The sequence below is a fragment of the Loxodonta africana genome, chromosome 11, assembly GCF_030014295.1.
Source record: "Loxodonta africana isolate mLoxAfr1 chromosome 11, mLoxAfr1.hap2, whole genome shotgun sequence".
Taxonomy (NCBI): Eukaryota; Metazoa; Chordata; class Mammalia; order Proboscidea; family Elephantidae; genus Loxodonta; species Loxodonta africana.
Window position 1 is genome coordinate 88,480,145 of NC_087352.1, and position 22,057 is coordinate 88,502,201.

Genomic DNA, 22,057 nt, shown 5'->3' on the forward strand with positions numbered 1-22,057 from the left:
TTCAAAGGGGATCAGAAACCTCCAAGACAAACTTTTCTATCTTTGTGGTACTCAGCATCTCATCAGTGTTCAACATAAGCACTTCCTTTTGAAACACTCCTTTCTCAACGTACCCTAAACGGTAATCTTTGTATGAATACTTTCTCCTGTAGGTAGGTAATCTCCTCCAAACCATGGCTTTAATTTGTATCTCCAGCATGAACTTAATCCCTGATCACCAGAATTCTAGGATGTTATGACGCAAAAATATTCATCAAACTTTAATGTTCATAGGACTCATTGGGGAAAATTTTAAAATGAAAGTTTTCGTTCGGTTGTTGTGTTGGGACTTGCCTTAGTACTATGAGAATAAAGAGTCTCAGGACGGAGAGTTAATAAACAGACAAAAACCCATGGTGATAGTAATGAGCTGCTGGATCAAGCTGTGCCTGAGTGTGGAATTTAAATTAAAATGAAGTTAGATTAAAAATTCAGCTCTTCAGTTGCAATAGCCACATTTCAAGTGTTCAATAGCTATATGTGGCTGTGGCTACTCTTTTGGACAAAAAAGATATGGAGCATTTCCATCATTGCAGAAAGTTTTGTTGGACACTGCTGCTCTATTTATTACCATATTTGTTTCCTTCTTAGCATTTATTTGATAACTTATTTACTGTCTGACACAAGAGTGTCAACTGTGAAAGGGCATTTGTATTTGTTCTGTTCACTGTAGCATCCTTAGCACTTAGAATAGTGCCTTGCACATAATGTGCCCTCAATCAATATTTGTGAAATAATGGCTTGTCTTTTCCATTAGAATGTATGCTCCACCAAGAAGAGACCTCGTGTGTGTTGTTCATTGCAGCATCCCTAGTGCTGAGCCAAACCAAACCAAACCAGTTGTTGTCGAGGTGATTCTGACTCATAGCGACCCTACAGGACAGAGTAGAACTTCCCCATGGAATTTCCAAGGCTGAAATCTTTATGGTAGCAGACTGCTACACCTTTCTCCCTGGGTACTTACTGGTATTGTCCTCAAGCGCTTCCTAATTTGGGCTTTGACTACCTCTTAATCCATTTCCTCTCAATAGCATTAGAATATTTGAGTTATTGGAACTCATCAAGCTCATTTTCCTCTCCAGATTTTGTACATGCATTTTTTTTGATCTGGCTAATACCTACTCATCTCCTGTCAAGTAAGTGGGGAATTATTTCTTGTATCTAATAGTGGTGGGGCTTCCAGAGGAGGGCAAATTGAAATGGCATTGTCAGTTGGTTTATACCAAATTGCTATAATTTTTTAATTTATTTTATTTTTTGTTGTTGAGAACATACACATCTGTGCACACACCAATTCAACAATTTCTACGTGTACAATTCAGTGACACTGATTACATTCTTCAAGTTGCACAACCATTTTTGCCCTCATTTTCTGAATTGTTCTTCTTCATTAACATAAACCCATTGCCCCATAAGTTTCCTGTAAATTGCTATACTTTTTGTTTTTGTTTTCTAGCTTGAAATTTTAGAATTTTTACTCTTATAAGTACAAAACTGTCAAAAGAGTACTGAAATAAAATTCACAAAAGTGGAGCAACAAAGATAAAGCCTTTATTTGCTGCTAGCAGGATGGTCAGTTTGAAAATGAGACTGCCCTGTCTTCTGGAAATTAGCAGAGGTTTTACATATGTTACAGGCATTTAGATTAGTCACAAGAAACAAGGAAATGAGAATGTGGTGTGTGGGGCAAGACAACTATTGCATTACCAGTTTTTAGAAGTAGATGCCCTAATTAACGATAAGCGAGTCCAGAAAAGTACAATCGGCAATTCTGAGCCAGCAAGGAAAATGGACAATTTAAACAAGCCCCCCGCCTGAAAAAACAACAACAAAAATCACATGCATAAGACCTGTTGCCTTCGAGCTGATTCTGACTCAGCGACCCTATAGGACAGAGTAGAACTGCCTCATAGGGTTTCCAAGGAGCACTGCTTGCCTTTTGGTTAGCAGCCAAGCTCTTAACCACTGCACCGCCAGGGCTCCAAACAAGTCCAAGAAAGTACGTTTACTGTTTTGAATTTAGGAACAGAGCTTAGGGCAGAAGCTTGCAAATCTTGGTGTACATGTTGTGAAAAAAAACCCTTCACCATTTAGATAACCATCTAAGTTCTGTAAATCTAAGCACAGTGTTTGTTTCTAGCATGGGCACATGGCAAAAGCTGAACCAATCACAGCTCTCCCCTAGGACTTTCTCTAGAGCTCACAGGCATAAGGACCTCTCTCTTTACTGGAATCAGTTTGCTGTGAGCTCAACATAGTCTTTGCCATGTTGTTGGGAGAGCTTGGTTGAGAATGAAGCCAGTACAGATGAAAGAAGAGCTGAGAGTTGGAGAGACATTGTCCTGTTGACATCACTTGAACCTCAGGTTTCAGGATGTCCTGAGGTCAGCGGTTCCCCTGCAGTTTGTACTTACAGTAGCAATAAATTTCTTTTTTTCCTCTATATTAGTTCGAGGTGGTTTTCAGTTATTTTTGAACTGAGAGACCCAGCTAACATTTTCTTTGGATTACCAAACACTTCTTCCTTTAAGTTGAATATTTTCTTATAGTTGTCTGAGAAACTATCTCTTGCTAGTCCCAGGCCCCTTCTGAACCCAAACTTGTATTTCTATATTTCAATTGTGACCTACATTCCTCCATCAGTTCAGTTCAATGCTAGGCTTCTCATTGATCATCATTTGCAAAAACCCAAATTCTTTACTATTTCTTAGAAAAAACTGAAAACTCAGTCAGGGGAGAAATTTATTTGGCTGATCATGATTATTTTGTAGTGCACAACTAAATTAAATGTACCAAATTCCAAAGCTCATAGATTGTTTTAAAAGAGAACCACTGATAGAAGGCAAAACAAATTTTGCCAGATATGATATTTCAGAATAATTGAGTTAATCAAACTACAAATTGAGAGCTAATGAATCAGAAGTGAAAATATACTTCAAAATGATAAAGAATAATGTCTAAGAAAGCTTATTTTCCCATAAAAGTGAATGACTTTATACTTTCATAGCATGTTTAAGAAATAATTTTTGAAAAGAAAATCTAGAATAAATTAGAAATGAATTACACATTAAATATGATTTACTTCTGTACCAAAAATCAGTACATCTACTTTCATGTGGTCTGACATTTGTAAAATTATACTCCTAATTGTGACCAATACAACAAATACAGTGAAATAGATCACTTAGAAGCAGAGGCCTGTTTTGTGGGAATGGAAGCTTGTACTATAATTTTATGTGTGTATGCCAGAATTTTTTTTTTTTTTAATGCCAGAATTCGAGTTAGTAAAGTTACTAGAAGTAACTAATTAGTCCCTGTGTGGCACAAAATAAGAGCTTGACTACTAGCCGAAACGTTGGTGAAGACAGGCCTGGCGATCTGCTCCCAAAGGGTCAAACAAACAAAAAACCCTACCAAATCCATTGCCATCAAGTCCATTCTGACTCATAGCGACCTCATGTGTGCAAAGTAGAACTGCACCACAGGATTTCAAGGCTGTAACATTCCAGAAGCAGATTGTCAGGACTTACTTCTGAGATGCCTCCAGGTGGCCTCACACTGTCAAACTTTTGATTACTAGTTGAACACTTAACCATTTGTACCACCCAGGGTCTGAAAGGTCACAGCTTGAAAATTCTGTGGAGCAGTTCTACTTTGCACACATGAAGTCTCTATGAGTTGGAATCAATTCCACAGTAGCAACAACAAAGATAAAGTGGCTTACACAACTAAAAGAAATCATATCACTTTTCTGACACTCTAACCCATTGCCCTTGGGCCATTCAGACTCATAATGAGACTATAGGACAGAACAGAGCTGTCCCACACGGTTTCCAGGGAGCAGCTAGTGGATTTGAACCGCTGACCTTTTGGTTAGCAGCCAAACTTTTAACCACTGCGTGCAGGTGGAGGTAAATATATGATCAGAATTATAGGTCTATAGGATCACTTTTTAATTTTCCTTCCGATACATAAATAGTATATGCCAAATGGCTTACATTGGGAAAAAACTCTGGGTGGGAACTATCAATTCTAGTGGGAGAACCCTGGATTCTATCCTTAGAAGCTTCGAGGAGCTACAGTTTTGTCTGAACATCTGCCCTTACTAAACCTAGTGGAACCTTCTGCAATTACTCGTTGGCTTTTATGGTCCAATACACAAGAAGAAAAGTGTGCAAGGAGAGGGCGAAGGCCTCATTTTTTTGATGCATGGTGCAGCACAGGGGAAAGAGGGAGACAGGTCAGTTGTCTCCCTTCTTTACACTGACACATATCGAAGATCAAAAGCATTTAACTAAAGGCAGAGAAAAGTAACTGAAAGCGACAAGGTAATCCGTTGTTAAGGATTTCCTAGACAAACCCCCAAGGCTGGGGGTGGGACTCCTGGAAGGTAAGCGGCCGCCGCCAGGGGGCGCCGCCGCTTCCCCGAGAGGCGCCTGTCCGCCGAGGCGCGTACGCGAGGCCTCCCACCGCGCCTGCGCTGAGGATGGACTCTGGCTCAGCTTTCCCCGACGCCCAGCCGTCCGCGCGGGGGTGAAAAATTGCGTGACTCGCAGCGAGCGTGGCGGCCATCTTCGTCGGCTGGGCACGTCAGCTGAGCCTGTTAGGGCTGAAGAGGAGCGTTGCGCAAGCGCACCCGAGACGGTCACAGGTAACTCCCATCTGACGGGCGAGGCGTCGCCGTTGTCGCCGGAAGTTCGGTGTTTCTGCGCCGCGGGAGAGGCGGCGGTGGCGGCAGAAGCAGCGGAGTGTCTCCTGATACCCGGATGTGAGGCGATACGCTGGCTCCACTTGAACCCTCAGACAGGAATTCGGCAGGTACGCGAACGTCCCTGACTGTCTTCGCCGCCTGCTGTCGCGCTGCCCGAGCCCTCAGCTCCCTTTTGCCAGCCCCTCCGGAGAGCTGAACGGTTCTCCCTTTTCCTGTCCCACCCTCTGTGTCGCGTTGCCTCGCACGCTTCTTTCTACTCCTCTGGTGCCGGCTCCTCGCGCCCCTAGGATGGAGGTGGGAGGCTCGGAGACGCCGTCCCCTGAGGTAGGCAGCTAACTGCACATCTCGGCTGCCCGTGCCGCATCGCCTGTCTCTCCTTGCCAGGTGGTCAGAGTTAAGAAGGGGCAATGACCGAGGACGGGGTCAGGGCCAGGGTTCCCAAGACGGCCTCACGGGCTTTCAGAGCCCCGAGGTGGCGTGCAGCCATTGCGACTACTAGGTCAGCATCGGTGCTGGCCCCGCAGGTAGTCCCAGGCCTCGTTCCCACCCCGGCGTCTTTCCTTCCCCGCATTTCCCCTGAGCCTCATCCGTCGTCGCGGAGCTGTCTCTCGGTCCCCTGCCCCGGCCCCAACCCGCTGACCCGGCCTGAACCCTGAGCCGTCTGCAGTCTGCGGGGTCGGATCCGGGGATCCTGGTCGTCTTGGGAGGGGAGCGTTGGACCGGGTCCAAGGTCATAGGGTAATTCGGGTTGGAGATGAGGGTATAGAGCAGGGTACCCTATAAGGCTGCTCTGCAGTAGATGTAGGTTATCCGTTGAGGGTTGGAGCAAAGGTTATAGCGAAAGAGAGATGCAAGCGGAAGGGAATTGGATCCTCGTTTTTTACCACTATTCGTAAGGTTATTTTACAATGGGGGTTCATCTTGCTCTGACAGACTGGGGTAGCGAGTTAAAAAAAATTAAGAGGACTGCCAATCGCCCTATCCGGCTCCCCCCTCCGCCCGCCGCAGCCTCTAAATTACCGTCTCTGAAAATCGAGCGCGTTCTTTTTGTTGGGGGGGGGTGGGGAGGAAGGGGAACAAGGAATTAAAATGTTGAGATTTGAGGGGTACTATGAACCATGTTTTCTGTAGCCCTTAGATAGCTGAAATGGGATTGTTTCAGCAGGAAATAATTGCAACACACTGTATCTAAATACTATACGAAGTGATATTTTAATAAATTAGGCTTTGCATAAACCAATGAAAGAATGTTACTTTGTGGACTAGTAGGATGTGGGTGGGTTTTTTTCCTAAGTTTTAATTTTTTTTTTTTAAACCACAAGAAACGCGAATTTGACTTTTAAATACTCAGGTTACAGCGAACTGTGTACTGTATTCATATTCTCATCAAGCGGTTAGTTTCTGCTTTACATAGGTCACCAACATGTGTGGAATTATTTTTTAACTTGAAAAACTAAAGAATTTCCACCACCGAGACACCAGTGGAATTAGACATGAAAAGTACTTAAAAAATGCTCAATTTGGAAACTGCAGATTCAGGCCTCGAAGCATGCAAGGAAATGAGAAAAAATGCCTAGAACTGTAACAGACACTTCCCCCTTTTAGACACAAATCAGAATATCCCCTTTGGGTCAGATGTGTGACTTTGGAAGCACCTTAGAGCAAAATTTGCCCTGGCTTATTTTTTTTTATGAGCTTTTGCCCACCTTAATCCTTAGTTGTTGATGAAAATATGCTTCCATTTGACCTGGCACAGTCATTATTATAATTCTGTAGTGAACAGGAAACCGTGGTTGTACAGTGGTTAAGAGCTACAGCTGCTAACCGAAAGGTCGGCAGTTCGAATCCACCAGGCGCTCCTTGGAAACCGTATGGGGCAGTTCTGCTGTGTCCTATAGGGTTGCTATGAGTGGGAATTGACTTGACAGCAGTGGGTTTGGTTTTGGCTTTGGTAGTGAACAAGTAATTTTTTTTAACATCTGCCCCATACAAAGTTTTGTGCTGGGCGTTTAAATTGGTAAGTTATGCTTCAGAGAGGAATTAAGAAAAGACTCTAATAAATACCATTAATTCCCTTTGTTGAATGGTCCTCTTTAGCTTGGTAATTCATTATTTAACACAAAGCTGATTGTATTTATTCCAATAATGAAGGTGACCAGCATTGCACAATTCAAAATAATGGATTAAAGTTTTTTTTTTAAAATGGTTTTAGAATATTTTTTCTTGACTTTTACTGAGGGTGATGAGAAGCTTGGATGGTAGTGAAAAATCAACTCTAGTAAAATTGTTGCGGTAGGTAAGTCACATAAAGGCTATGTTAACTGTTCTGACCCAAAACCCAGACTTTCATGTTTTTCTGTATATCCTTTTTTCTTGGTACGGTGAAACTTCTTTGGCTCTGTTTCTGTGTAAGGGTCTGTATTATAGGTATATTACACTATTATAGTTAGTTTTGACAAATATAGCATTCTTTAAGCCTGACCATCCTATCTTTTCTTTTTGGGGTGACTGTTTCTTATGCTTGATTGCCTTACAGTATGTCTGAAGAAAGCAAGATTTATGACCTCTGCTCTCTCAGCTTAATTTAAACATTTATAGCTACATGCGTAAGAGTCACAGAGATAAAAATTCCAAGAAGTAATAAAAACGGGGTATTGAGTATTTAACATACTGGTTCTCAGAAGTTTTTGGTCTTGGGATTTCTTAAAAATTGTGTAGGATGCCAAATAACTGTGTTCATATTTTTTATATCTGTTAATAGTTATTGTATTAGAAATTAGAGCTAAGATGTTTTATTATGTTCATTTAAAAGTAATAATAAACTAATTATCAAACAAAACAAAACAAAAAAAAACCCAAGCCCACTGCAGTCAATTCCAACTCATAGCGACCCTATAGGACAGGGTAGAACTGCCCCATACAGTTCCTACGGAGCGGCTGGTGGATTCAAATTGCCAACGTTTTGGTTAGCAGCTGGAGGCTTAACCACCGTGCCACCAGGGCTCCAAACTAATTATAGGTTAATATAAATAACATATTTTTATGAAAAACAGCTAGATTCTCCTATCTGCTTCTGCAGTCAATCTATTTCTATGATATCTTGATTTAAGTATATGAAGAATATCTAGCTTCACATAGATATGTTGGAAGGAGTACTTTAATAACCTTTTCAGATACTTGTGATATACTTCTTTGATTCTACTACAAAATTCAACAAGTGATCATTTCTTAAAGGTAAGTTACAAGGTGGAATGTGAAGCCATATCAATATACTGTTTGTTGCCTTAAAATCCAATGGTCTGTTTTGTACTTTGAATGGATCATTTTAATCTCACGAATCCTCTAAAAGGATGTCTGAGACTCCCAGGGTCCCCATACCACACTTTGAGAATTAACTGTTTCATGTGAACAGTAGTTTAACATTAATGTAGTTATTGAAGCTGAAAAGGATAATGACAATATGGAAATAGAATTGTCATGTCGTTAAGTGAAACCAGGAGTAACTAAGTAAATGTTTTAAATTTATGCTCACTTCATGAAAAAAATTACTGTATCAATAATATTAATACAGTTAATATTTATTATCAGAAAAAAAAAGCAAACATTTTGCTGTTACGTGGATTCTGACTCATAATGACCCTATAGCTAATGCTTAATATGTGCTTATGATGTACCAGGAGCTGTTCTAAGTACTTTATATTAGGAAAGTTTTCTATTGTCTCATCTTTAATGATGATTAAGAGAAAGGCAAATATAATTTAACTTATTTTTTTCCTTTAATTAGGTAGTAGTTTTTCTGGCAAATATTTGTTCTTCATAATTCAGATATTGTTATTTTTAGAGGGTGTATATCTTTTAGATAATTCCTGTATAAGCTGTTTGAGAATGCAGAATATGTTTATTTCTAGCATTTCTTACTATGTGTTTAAACTACATCATTTTAGACTAGTTTAACTGATCGGAAAATTGCTGTTAAATGTAACAAATAATAGTTTTTAAGAAGGCATTCCTATCAACATGGAAATTTGAATTTTACTATTTTATTTTGTTAAATTAGCCCAAATAGTATTTAAAAGTTGATTGTGACCACAAGTTAGTGAAAGTTTTCATTAAAAACAGAAGTAGATGTTTTCAGAAAACAAATGTATGCTTAGTTTTAAAACCTGAGTATGAAAATCTATATAATTTCAGACATACCTTTTAAGTAACATTTTTTTTCAGATTCACGTACCATATTATTCACCCTTAAGGTCCCTTAAAGTGTACAATTTGGTGGTTTTAGTATATTCAGAGTTGTGCAACCATTACCACTATCTAATTCTAAGATATTTTCATCACCAAAAAAACAAACAAAAAAAAACCCTGCACCTCTTATCATTTGCTCCTCATTTCTTCTTTCCTCCAGTTCCTAGGAACTGCTAACCTATTTTCTGTCTTGATAGATTTGCCTATTCTGGACATTTCATATAAATTGCATTGTACAATATTTTGGCCTTTGTGATGGGCTTCATTCACCTAGTATGTTTGTAAGGTTCATATGTATTTTGCAGCATGTGTTAGTATTTTATTCCTTCTGTGGCTGAATAATACCCCATTGTATGGATGTACCACATTTTGTTTGTCCATTCATCAATGGATGAATGTTTGGATTGTGTCTACTTTTTAGCTATTATAAATAATATTGCAGTGAACATTCATGTACAAGTTCTGATGTGAACATACCAGATTCATTTTTGAGCTTTCCCAATGTATTTCGCTTAAGTATTATATATACTGTTTTCTGCTTCACAGCTGATAAGTATATTCATTTAAAGTGAAAGATTCAAACAATGCAGAAACATAGAAAGTAAAATGTGAAGATACCTTTTTTTTATGGTAAAAATACACATAACAAAGCTTTTGCCAATTCAGTGATTTTTTTCATGTACAATTCAGTGACATTGATGGTTGCATCATGTTGTACAAACAGCATCACTATCCTTTTCCAAAGTATTCTGCCACAATTAACAGAAACTCAGTGGCCCCTAAGCAGTGACCCCTCCTTTTCCCCTCGTTCCCTCTCTTGGTAACCACTAATAAACTTTAGTGTCTATATATTTGTTTCATGTAAGTGGGATCATGTATGTATTTGTTTTTGACTCACTTATTTCACCAGCATAATGTTTTCAAGGTTCATCCATGTAGCATTTATCAGGACTTTATTTCTCTCTATAACTGTATGGTATTTCATTATATGCATTATCTTAGTTGCCTAGTGCTGCCGTAAGAGAAATACCATAAGTAGATGGCTTTAACAAAGAGAAATTTGTTTTCATGGGCTAGTAGGCAGGAAGCCCAAATTCAGGGCACTGGCTCCAGGGGAAGGCTTTCCCTCTCTGTCAGCTCTGGAGGAAGGTCCTTGTCATCAGTGTTCCCTTGATCTGGGAGGATCTCAGTGCAGGAACCTCAGATCCAAAGGACATGCTGTACTCCCAGCACTGCCTTCTTGGTGGTGTGAGGTCCCCTTGTCAATATCTCAAAAGAGGTTGCCTCAAAACTCAGTCCAATCTTGTAGATTGTGGCCTGCCTCACTAACACAGCTGCCACACATCACCCTTTATTAACGTCATAGAGGCAGGATTTACACCGTATAAAAAAACCACACAGTACCAGGAATTATGGCCCAGCGAAATTGATACACACATATTTAGGGGTACATAATTCAATCTGTGACGTGTATATACTGTGTTTTGTTCATTCATTCATCTGTTGATGGACATTTAGGTTGTTCCTACCTTTTGGCTTTTGTGAATAGTGCTGCGGTGAACATTGGTGTGTTCTGTTCACATTGCTGCCTTCAGTTGTTTTGGATATATACCTAGGATTGGGATTACTGGGTCGTATGGTAATTCTGTTTTTTTTTTTTTTTTTAATGGTAATTCTATGTTTAGCTTTGTGAGGAACTGTCAGACTTTTCCACAACGGCTGTACCATTTTATGTTCTAACCAGCAGTGGATGAAGGTTCCAATTTTGCCACAACTTCTCTAACACGTTATTTTTCTCTTTTTTGATCATAACCATTTTAGAGGGGATGGAGTGTATCTGATTGTGGTTTTGATTTACATAGCTCAAGTGGTTTGCCCTCATCTACTAACCTAGAGGTTGACAGTTCTAACCCACTTAGTGGCTCCATGGGAGAAATGCCTGGTGATGTGCTTCCATAAAGATTACAGTCAAGAAAACCCTATGGAGCAGTTCTAGTCTGTAACTGTGATGTCACCAAGAGTCAGAATTGACAGCAACAGGTTTAGTATTTTTTTTTTTTTCCTGTAATGACGTTAAACATTTTTTCATGTATTTGTTGGCATTGTTTATCATCTTTGGTGAACAGCCTGTTCAAGTCCTTTGCCCATTTTTTGATTGAGTTGTCTTTTGTCAATTTTAGTTCTTTAATATTCTGGATATTAAACCCTTAAGAAATACACGTTGTTAGGTGCTGCTGTGTTGGTTCTGACTCATAGTGACCCTCTGTACAACAGAACGAAACAGTGCATGGTCCTGCGCCATCCTCACACTCATTGCTGTGTTTCAGCCCATTGTTCCAGCCACTGTATCAGCCCATCTCATCAAGGGTCTTCCTCTTTTTTGCTGACACTCTACCTTACCAAGCATGATGTCCTCCTCCAGAGACTTATCCATCCTGATAACGTGTCCAAAAAATGTGAGATGAAGTCTCAAAATCCTTGCTTCCAAGAAACACTCCAGTTGTGCTTCCAAGATGGACTTGTTTGTTCTTCTGGCAGTCAATATTCTTCGCCAACACCTTAATTCAAAGGCATTGATTCTTCTTTGGTCTTCCTTCTTTATTGTCCAGCTTTTGCATGCAGGCGAGGCAATTGAAAATACTGTGGCTTGGGTCAGGCATACCTTAGTCCTCAAAGTGACATTTTTGCCTTTTAACACTTTAAAGAGGTCTTTTGCAGCAGATTTGCCTGGTGCAATATGTTGTTTGATTTTTGTGACTGCTGCTTCCCTGGGTGTTGATTGTGGATCCAAGTAATTTGAAATCCTTGACTTTAGTCTTTTCTCTGTTTATCATGATGTTGCTTATTGGTCTGGTTCTGAGAATTTTTGTTTTCTTTGAGTGCTAATACTTACTGCAGGCTGTAGTCTTTGATCTTCATTAGTAAGTGCTTCGAGTCCTCTTCACTTTCTGCACATCTACCATGGCCTCCACCAGACTGAGTCAGGTACAACCATATGGTGTCTGGCTACCACCACTGACTGCCCTGACAAGGATCACAATAGAGGGTCCCGGACAGAGCTGGAGAAAAATGTAGAACAAAATTCTAACTCAAAAAGAAAGACTGGACTTGCTGGCCTGACAGAGATTGGAGAAACCCTGAGACTATGGCTCCCGGACACCCTTTCAGCTCAGTAATGAAGTCACTCCTTCAGCCAAAGATTGGACAGGCCCATAAAACAAAATGATACTAAAGGGGCACACTAACCCAGGGGCAGGGACTAGGAGGCAGGTGGGAACAGGAAAGTGGTAATACGGAACCCAAGATTGAGAAGGGGGAGAGTGTTGACACGTCATGTGGTTGTTAACCAGTATCGTAGAACAATGTGTGTACTGAGTATTTAATAAGGAACTAGTTCTGTAAACCTTCATATAGAGTACAATAATAAAAAAATTAAAAAAAAAATGTCTTCCGCATGTTGTGGATTTTTAATGAGTCTTCCTCCAATTCTGATACTGCCTTTTTCATACAGTCCAGCTTTTCAGATTATTTTCTAACCATACATATTGAGTAAGTATGGTGAAAGGATACAACCCTTTCCTGATTTTGACACACACCTTTCCTGATTTAGAACCATCCTGTATCTCCTTGTTCTCTCCGAATGACTGCCTCTTGGTCTGTGTACAGGTGTTCTTGAATTCCCATACTTTGCACTGTTATCCTTAATTTGTTATGATCCATACAGTTCAATGCCTTTTCATAGTCAGTGAAACACAGGTAAACATCTATCTGGTATTCTCTGCTTTCAGCTAAGATCCATTTGACATCAGCAATGATATCCCTCATTTCCCATCCTCTTCTGAATCTGGCTTGAATATCTGGTGGTTTCCTGTTGATGTAGTGCTACAACCATTTTTGAATTATCTTCAGCAGAGTTTTACGTGCTTGTGATGTTAATGACATTGTTCGATAATTTCTGCATTTTGTTGGGTCACCTTTCTTTGGAATGGGCACAAATATGGATCTGTTCCAGTTGGTTGACCAAGTAGCTGTCTTCCAAATTTCTTGGCGTAGATGAGTGAGTACCTCTGGCGCTGCATCCATTGGTTGAAACATCTCATTTGGTATTCCATCAATTCATGGAGCCTTGTTTTTTGCCAGTGCCTTCAATGCAGCTTGGACTTCTTCCTTCAGTACCACCGGTTCTTGCTCGTATACTACCTCCTGAAATGGTTGAACGTCTACCAATTCTTTTTGGTACAGTGACTCTGTATTCCTTACATCTTATTTTGATGATTCCTGGGTCATTCAGTATTTTGCACAATAGAACCCTTCAGAATTGTGACTCGAGACTTGAAGTTTTTCTTCAGTTCTTTCAGCTCGAGAAATGTCAAGTGTGTTCTTTTCTTTTGGTTTTCTAACTCCAAGTTTTTGCCTATTTCATTGTAATACTTTGTCTTCTGAAGCCACCATTTGAAATCTTCTGCTTAGTTCTTTTACTTCATCATTTCTATTCACTTTAACTACTGCATGTTCAAGAACAAGTTTCAGAGTCTCTTCTGACGTGTTTTGGTCTTTTCTTTCTTTCCTGTCTTTCCAATGACCTCTTGCTTTCTTCACATATGATATCCTTGATGTCATCCCACAGCTCATCTGGTCTTTGGTCGTTAGTGTTCAGTGCAACAAATTTATTCTTGATGGTCTCCAGATTCAGGTGGGATGTACTCAAGTTTGTATTAGGGTTCTTGTGGACTTGTTTTAGTTTTCATCAGCTTCAGCTTGAGTTTGCATATGAGCATTTGATGGTATGTTCAGTGGTCGGCCCAGGCCTTGTTCTTACTGATGGTATTGAGCTTTTCCATCTCTCCACAGATGTAGTTGATTTGATTCATGTGTTTTTCCATCTGGTGAGATCCACATGTATAGTTGCAATTTATGTTGTTGGAAAAAGGTATTTGCAATGAAGGAGTCATTGGTCTTGCAAAATTCTATCGTGCAGTCTCTTGCGTTGTTTCTGTTACCAAGGCCATATTTTCCAACTACCGATCCTTTTTTGTTTCCAACTTTTGCATTCCATTCAGCAGTAATTATCAATGTATCTTGATTGCATGTTTGATCAATTTCAGACCTCAAAAGTTGATGAAAATCTTCAGTTTTCTCATCTTTGGCCTTAATCGTTGGTATGTAAATTTGAATAATAGTCATATTCACTCATCTTCCTTTTTGGCATATGGATATTTTCCTATTGCTGACAGCATTGTACATCAGGATAAATCTCGAAATGTTCTTTTGACAGTGAATGAGACACTATTCCTCTTCAAATTCCTGGTGTAGTAGACCATATTGTTGTTTGAATCAAAATGGCACATACCAGTCCATTTTAGCTCACTAATGTCTAGGATATTAACCTGTATGTGTTCTGTTTCCTTTCTGATGACTGACAGTTTTCCTTGACTCATACTTTGTACATTTCTTGTTCCAATTATTGATGGTTGCTTGCAATTTTTTCTTCTCATTTTGAATCATGCTATAACAGCAGATGAAGGTCCTGAAAGCTTTACTCCATCCACATCGTTACGGCTGATTCTACTTTGAGGAGACAGCTCTTCCCTGTTCGTATTCTGAGTGCCTTCAACCTGAGGGGCGCCATCCTCTGACACCATATCAAACAATGTCCCACTACTATTCATAAGGTTTTAACTGACCAGGTTTTTCAGATGTAGACAGCCAGGTCCTTCTTCCTAGTCTGTCTTACTCCGGAAGATCCACTGAAATCTGTCCACCATGGGTGCCTCTGCTGTTATTTGAAATATTGGTGGCGTAGCTTTTAGCATTACAGCAACATGCAAGCCACCACAGTGTAACAAACTGACAGACTGTAACAAATATATAGTTCCCCAGAATTTTCTCCCCATTTGTAAATTGTCTCTTCACTTTGTTGATAAAGTCCTTTCATGTACAAAACTTCTAATACCCCTTCGGTCTTTGTACACCCTTTCATCTCTCCCTCCCTTTTACCTATACAAACATCCCTTGAAAATAACTTCAAGGCAAATACTACTAACATTTTACTGTGTATTCTTCCCATGCATTTTCACGCCTACATATGCTACATTAATTCATATCTTTTTAACAAAATCCCTTTATATTTATGCATTGTATGTACCTGCATGTAAAAATGGTTAAAAGTGTCATGGAGGCGACATCTGACCTCCTCTAACTTCATGAGGGGAAAGGAGAATCAAGAGCAATAGCCCAAGGCAGATTCCCATGAGGTGGAGGTCAGACATGCCTCCTTTTTCCACCGTCTTTACCAATTCTGACACCAACCATCCCTTCTGTAGCACTCTCTACTTCTCTGCGGGGCTTGATAATTCATTGCAGTGCCCACGTAGACAATATTCACAAATACGGGGTTTATTAGGGAAGTTACAGGTTACAATCCAGGTTCAGGAATGCTCAGGATATAGTTCTCCCATCAGGACAGCCTCTTTCCAGCTGTGCTCATAGGCATGCTTCCCTCTGGCCCTAGGCCTCTGCCTTGCCTGGGCAAGTATTACAAAACTCTTTTGGCCACTTAATCTGTGCCCTGCTCAGACAAGTGTTACAAAGCTTTTTCAGCTCTGCCAGTAAGTGCCCAAAAGCACTCCACTCCGCCAGTAAGCCCCCAGCCAAAGGCACTCAGCTTTCTTGCTCCGTTGGCAGGGAAGCCCACTGTGCTTCTGTCTCTTGCCTCTCCTGCTGCCATTTGTCTGCCACCGCTGCTTGCTGTCTTCACTGTTACAGCTCTGTCTCTCTCTTTCTTGGTCTCGTTCTCCCAGTCAGGCTCCTCCTTCTAGGAGCTTCTCAGTGCAGGGATCCTGGGTCAGTTCTTGGCTCTTCTTCCTTGGTGGTGATGAGATCCTCTCCCTGCTCTGGAATTGGTTCTAGCAGCATGGCAAAACTGACCAGTCCCTTGGTGGACCACTGTTACCTTATTTGCACAAGACCATGGCAAGAAAGGCCACACAAAAGCGACCTATCACACTGCACTGCATTTCTAATGACTATCAAAATTCTTCCTTGGCATTTTATCATTTCGCTTTTGGGCATTTGGGCTGTTTCAGATATTTTTGCTATTATAAATGCTACTGCTGTCATTATATAAATTTTCTTTTTTACTTTCTTGTTGTGGGTGAGTGGGTGGATGGTAATGTAGTACGTTATGGAGATAGTGGCATGAGTTGAGTATTTGACAGTTGAGTGTTAGATGCCTTTATGACATCAGAAGAGCCCTGGTGGCACAGTGGTTAGAGTGCTCGACTGCTAACTGAAGAGTCTACTGTTTGAACCGACCGGCTGCTCCATGGGAGAAAGATGTGGCAATCTGCTTCCATAAAGATTTACAGCCTTGGAAACCCTACGGGGCAGTTCTCCTCTGTCCTGTAGGATCACTAGGAGTCGAAATCGACTGAATGGCAGTGGGTTCGGTTTGGGTTGTGACATCAGAACGGAGATGTCCAGTAGGCTGTTGGGTATTGGAGTACCAGGAGAGATGGAAAATAGATCTGTGTTGGGGATATTTATTTTAAGTTACCTGTTCACAGGTGGTACATAATTGTAAGTATGGATGTAGATGAGATTATCTTAGGGAGTGTCTTGTGTGAGGAATAGAATTAAAAAAAATATATATGAAATACTCTTGCCTAGCTTTTTTAGTTTTAACTAATAATGTTAGTCTTTTGTTAGTTTAGCTTTTATTAGTTATTAGTTCAGTATTAGCTCTTTTAGTTTTAACTAATAATGTTGAGTTTTACTGAATACCTATTATCAATGTACTGAGAAAATTATAGGAATTTTGCAATTTGTTTTTCCTATTAAATGTGATTAATTATGAAAACATTTTTACAGTGATACTTATACCTCCCTTGTTAGGATAAACTACTTGGTCATAGTGAGTATCTCATTGCTAAAATGTTACTGATTTAGAGCTTAAGTTTTCTTTTTAGTTTTGCTCTTACTAAGTTTTAGCTCTCCAACCGTATTTCCTGCATGAAAAGAGTTGGTGAGTGTACCACCCACTTATATTTTAGAGCCATTTGTGTAATAAAGGGATTTATCCTTTGAAAGTTAGGAAAATTTTATGAGGGGCATTATCTTATGTTATTGTGGGGGCGTATATACGTGTGTATATGTATATTCGTTCTGTTAAATGCTCTGTTGGTGGTTTATTGTTGTTTCAGTTGTGACTTTTTATATGTTCTTGGTTAGTAGTGATTAATTTAAACTTTGTTTTCCTTAAAATGATTTTTAATCTCAAAGTGTTACCTTTTTAGAATGTGAGAAACACTCAGATCACCTTAAGTAGTGGGAGTTCATTGGAAGGATAAACAGAAAGATGAAGAGAAGACTCCATTTTGCAGAGCCAGATCTTGTGGAAGAAAAGAACAGGAATCACAAAACACTAGGCTTTGCTGAGGAACAGCACATCTAGGCCTTACAAAAATCTAAACATAGTTCAAGACCCAAAAGGTTTCTGAGAATACAGTGTAGCTCTGGCGGTTTTTAATTCCTCTAGCAGCAGGCATCCTGTAATTCCTACTGTAGTTCTTTGACGTTATAGCAGTAGTTCTCAAGTGGTGGTGATTTTGCCTCCCCAGGGGATTTCTGACAATGTCTGGAGATATATTTGATTGTCAGGACTGGGGAAGAGGTACTACTGGCATCTAGTAGATATGCTGCTAAACATCCTACAGTGCACAGAACAGCCCTCACACAACAAAGAAGTATCCTGTCCAAAATGTTAGTAGTTGCAAGATTGAAAAACCCAGCATTATAGTGACTATATTGGCTGCTCTTGGGTCAAGAACCTATTTTTGGTCTAATCAGTTATAGGGATTATATCAGGATCAGGAGGTTCAGAGTATAACTTTTTATGAAGATCTGCCTGAGGCATTTTTTTTTTTTTTAAGCAAGGGCCTGTGGACGTGGTGATTTTTTTTTTTTTTTTCGAAAAGGGGTTATGCACTTGGCAAGCCCCCTGACTCAGATTTCCTATAAATATTTCTCTCTTGCATTTGGTTGGTGGAAGTGGACCTTTAAAACGATGATCTGTGCAAACTGAAGAGCATAAGTATGAGAAGTCTGATGCTGTTGCTAGACTTTTTTGTCTTTGGTTGTGCAATTTTTAAGCTGAATATTGCTGAGAAGTTATTCTGTCTCAGAAGAGAAATCTTTCTCAGGTGGTTAGATGGCATTCTGAATTTGTGCCACAGCTTCATGGACTGAAGAGGCTCTTTTCTTCCCCCCCCTTTTTTTTTTTTTATCGTGGTGAAAATATACACACCAAAAACATTCACCAGCACAACTTCCACATTTACGATTCAGTGACATTGAGTACATTTTTCATGTTGTGCCACCATTATGCTGTTCTCTTCCAGTATATTCTATCACCATTAATATAAACTCAGGGTCCCCTAAATAAAAACTTCCCTCTCCTCCCCCCCATTCATAATCTTTGGTTTCTGTGTATAATTTGCCCATTTTAAGTGAGATCATACAGTATTTGGCCTTTTGTGACTGACTTATTTCACTCTGCATGTTTTTAAGGTTCATCCATGTTGTGGCATACATAAGAACCTTATTTTTTTTTTTTACAGCTGCGTAATGTTCCATTGTGTGCATATACCACATTTTGTTTATCCACTCATCTGTTGATGGACGTTCGGACTGTTTCCACCTTTTGCCTATTGTGAAAAGTGTTGCAGTGAATAATGTGATTCATTTTGAATTGCTTTTGTGTATGGTGTGAGGCATGGATCCTGATTCATTCTTCTGCATGTGGAAATCCAAATTACACATCGCTATTTACTGAAGAGACTCTTCCTTCCCTATTGAATGAACACAGGGCCCTTGTTGAAAATCATTTGACCGTACATATATGGATTTATTTCTGAACTTTCAGTTCTATTCCACTGGTCTATATGTCAGTTTTTATACCAGTAGCAGGCTGTTTTAATCACTGTAACTTTGTAATATGTTTTGAAATCAGGAAGCATGAATCCTACTTCATTATTCTTCCTCAAGATTGATTTAGCTATTCTGGATCCCTCGCTGTTCCATATAAATTTGAAGATTGGCTTTTCCATTTCTGTAAAGAAGGCTGTTGGAACTTTGGTAGGGATTGCGTTGAATCTAAATTGCTTTGGGTTGTGTTGATACTTTAACTGTATTATTCCTTCCAACCCATGAACATGAAATGCCCTTCCGTTACCAGAATAAGGTTCTTACCTCTCACTGGTCAAGAATGAGCAGGTAAGGCATGTAGAGTTTTCTACACAAGCAAAGCTTTATTGAAGGGGCTTGCAAGTGGAGATGAGGAGGGCCAAAGCAAAGCATACCCCCTTCTCACAGAACAAATGACTTGCCTGGTTTTTAAAAGTTCCTGGGTGAGAAAAGATTCATCTTTATTCATAGGCGTAGGCGGGGATATGTTAACTACAGTGTGCATGCAGCAGCTTTCTAAGATGGCCCTTGTCCCGGAGGCCTCTGGGATTTGTAGCAGGACTTATTATCGGATGTCATGCCTATGCAGCCTCTCGCTCCCCAAGTTTGATTCCTGGCGGCTGCTGCTGCCCCATACTGCCCCTGGTGGAAGGTCACACAATGGTCACAGGTGGGTGTTCTGTGTGTGTCTGTGGGGCTGGTTTTATCCAGCTACTTCTGTAAGACAACTTTGAATAAGATTGCAGGGTATTTTCTGATACCCTGCCCCATTGTTCTGGGGGAACGGCTTTGTTTCTGTGCCCTGGCCCATTTCCTGTACTTCGTTTGCAGCTTTGGGGGGCCCTCCGTTCCCTGTCTTACTTCCATTTATTTAGGTCTTTAATTTCTCTTAGTAATATTTTATAATTTTCTGTGTAGAAATCTTTGATCTTCTTGGTTAAATTTTTTCTTAGTTGAATTTATTACTTTATTATTTTAGATGCTATTGTATGAAGAAGCTTTTGTAGCTTGGGAAACAGTCCTTCGGTAAATTATTTTGGGATTGAGAGGTACTGAGCTGGATTCTGCAGTAAATCTTCTGATGAAATTACTGCACCTTGAGATGGCTGGAAGGTTCCAGTGATGACTGAGATACCAGGAGCAGATTGGGGAAAATAATCTATGTAGAAAAAGGACTTTAATTTTAAGAAGTGGTTTTTTTTTGAGGGGTGAATTATATTGAGGTCATATAGTAATTTTTATTTGACTTATTGATGTCATATATTATTTAAAAAACCCATTGCCATTGAGCCTACTCCAACTTATAGAGACTCTACAGGACAGAGTAGAACCTACCTTATAGGGTTCCCAGGGCTGTAAATCTTTACAGAAGCAGTTTGTCACATCTTCCTCTAATGGAGCAGCTGGTAGGTTTGAACTGCTGATCTTCTGGTTAGAAGCTGAGTGGTTAACCACTGCGCCATCAGGGCCTCTCAGATATTAATAGAATTCCTAAAATTGAGCCAACTCTGTGTTCCTTTCATCAGTTAGGCTTGGAAGTGGTGGCTCATTTGGCTGTACTCATGTACTGTTAAAAATGTTTTTGCTAATTTTAATTTAGTCTTTTCATATCTACATTTGTGTATGAGGCTGGAAGAGTGTGTGTGTGCAGACCCTACTTTTGATACAGGAACTAATTTTGTGTTATTTTGGGTAACTTTTCGTGCATTCTGGAACAAAAATTATCAGTCTTTGAAAGCAGGAGATGTTAACTACACTTGTAACACTTTTTAGCCTCAGGTGAGAGCGTTGTTATGGATTGAATTGTGCCCCTCAAAAATGTGTGTCAACCTGGCGAGGCCATGATTCCCAGTATTGTGTGGTTTTCTGCCATTTTGTATCTGATGTGATTACCCTGTGTGTTTAAATCTTAATTTCTGTGATGTTAATGAGGCAGGATTAGAGGCAGTTATATTCATGAGGCATGATTCAATCTATAGGATTAGGTTGTATCTTGAGCAGTCTCTTTTGAGATATAAAAGAGAGAATCGAGCAGAGAGAAGAAGGACTTTATTACCACCAAGCGAGAAGAGCCAGGTAGCAGAGCTCATCTTTCGGATTTGGGGTCCCTGTGCTGAGAAGCTTCTAGACCAGGGGAAGATTGATGACAAGGACTCTCCCTCAGAGCTGACAAAGAGAGAAAGCACTCCCCAGGAGCTGGTGCTCTGAATTCAGACTTCTAGCTTCCTAGACTGTGAGAGAATAAATTTGTTTGTTAAAGCCATCCACTTGGGGTATTTCTGTTATAGCAGTACTGGAAGACTAAGACAGATGTGCTTAGTAGGTTCAAGGAATAGCAAAGAGGACCTGTGTGACTGGAGTGGAGTAAGTAGGGTTAAGACTAGGAAGTAGTCGACGTTGAGCCTTTGCTTTTATTCTGATTGAGATGGGAAGTCACTGGGGTATTTTGAGCAGAGAAGTAATATAACCTGACTTAAATTATAAAGGAAACCGTGGTGGTATAGTGATTAAGAGCTATGGCTGTTAACCAAAAGGTCAGCAGTTCGAATCCACCAGGTGCTCGTTGGAAACTCTGTAGGGCAGTTCTTCTCTGTCTTGTAGGGTTGCTGTGAGTCAGAATCGACTCGACGGCAGTGGGTTTGGGTTTTTTTTTTTTTGGTTAAATTATAAAAGGATCACCTTAGCTGATGTGTTGAGAAGAAACTTATAAGGGGATAAGAGAGGGACAAAAGGTGAAGACAAGTTTGTCACTTAAGAAGCTGTTGCAAAAACCCAGGTGAAAGATAATGGTGGCTTGGACCAAAGTGGTAGTGGCAGAGATGTTAGGTAGTCAGATTCTGGGTGTATTTTGAAGGTAGACAGGATTTGTCAGTGATGGATTGATTGGGTATGAAGTTTAAGAGGTTTCAGGTATGACTACAAGGTTTTGGTTTAAACAGTTGTTAAGGATGATGTTGCTATTTAGTGAGATAGGAAATATCCTTTGGAAGTTTGAAGTTTAGGAGGGAAGGTCAGGAGTTCGGATATGGACATGCTAAAAGTTTGAGATTATGTATTAGACTAATGAAAATCTCTTCCTGTATAGTATTTCTATGAACT

General features: G+C 40.0%; 1 protein-coding gene across 8 annotated transcripts in view; it reads left to right on the forward strand.

Annotated features, from left to right (window-relative positions):
• The first annotated feature begins 4,550 nt into the window (after positions 1-4,550).
• ESCO1 (establishment of sister chromatid cohesion N-acetyltransferase 1) overlaps positions 4,551-22,057 on the forward strand; it is a 133,906-nt gene continuing 116,399 nt past the window's right edge. For 3 of the 8 annotated variants that reach the window (XM_064294660.1, XM_064294655.1, XM_064294658.1), the window contains exon 1: positions 4,554-4,857. The gene's annotated coding sequence lies outside the window, so the exon portion shown is untranslated. Of the gene's footprint in view, positions 5,075-22,057 lie in introns of all 8 variants that reach the window. The other 5 variants (XM_064294656.1, XM_064294657.1, XM_064294661.1 and 2 more) reach the window with 4 other exon arrangements.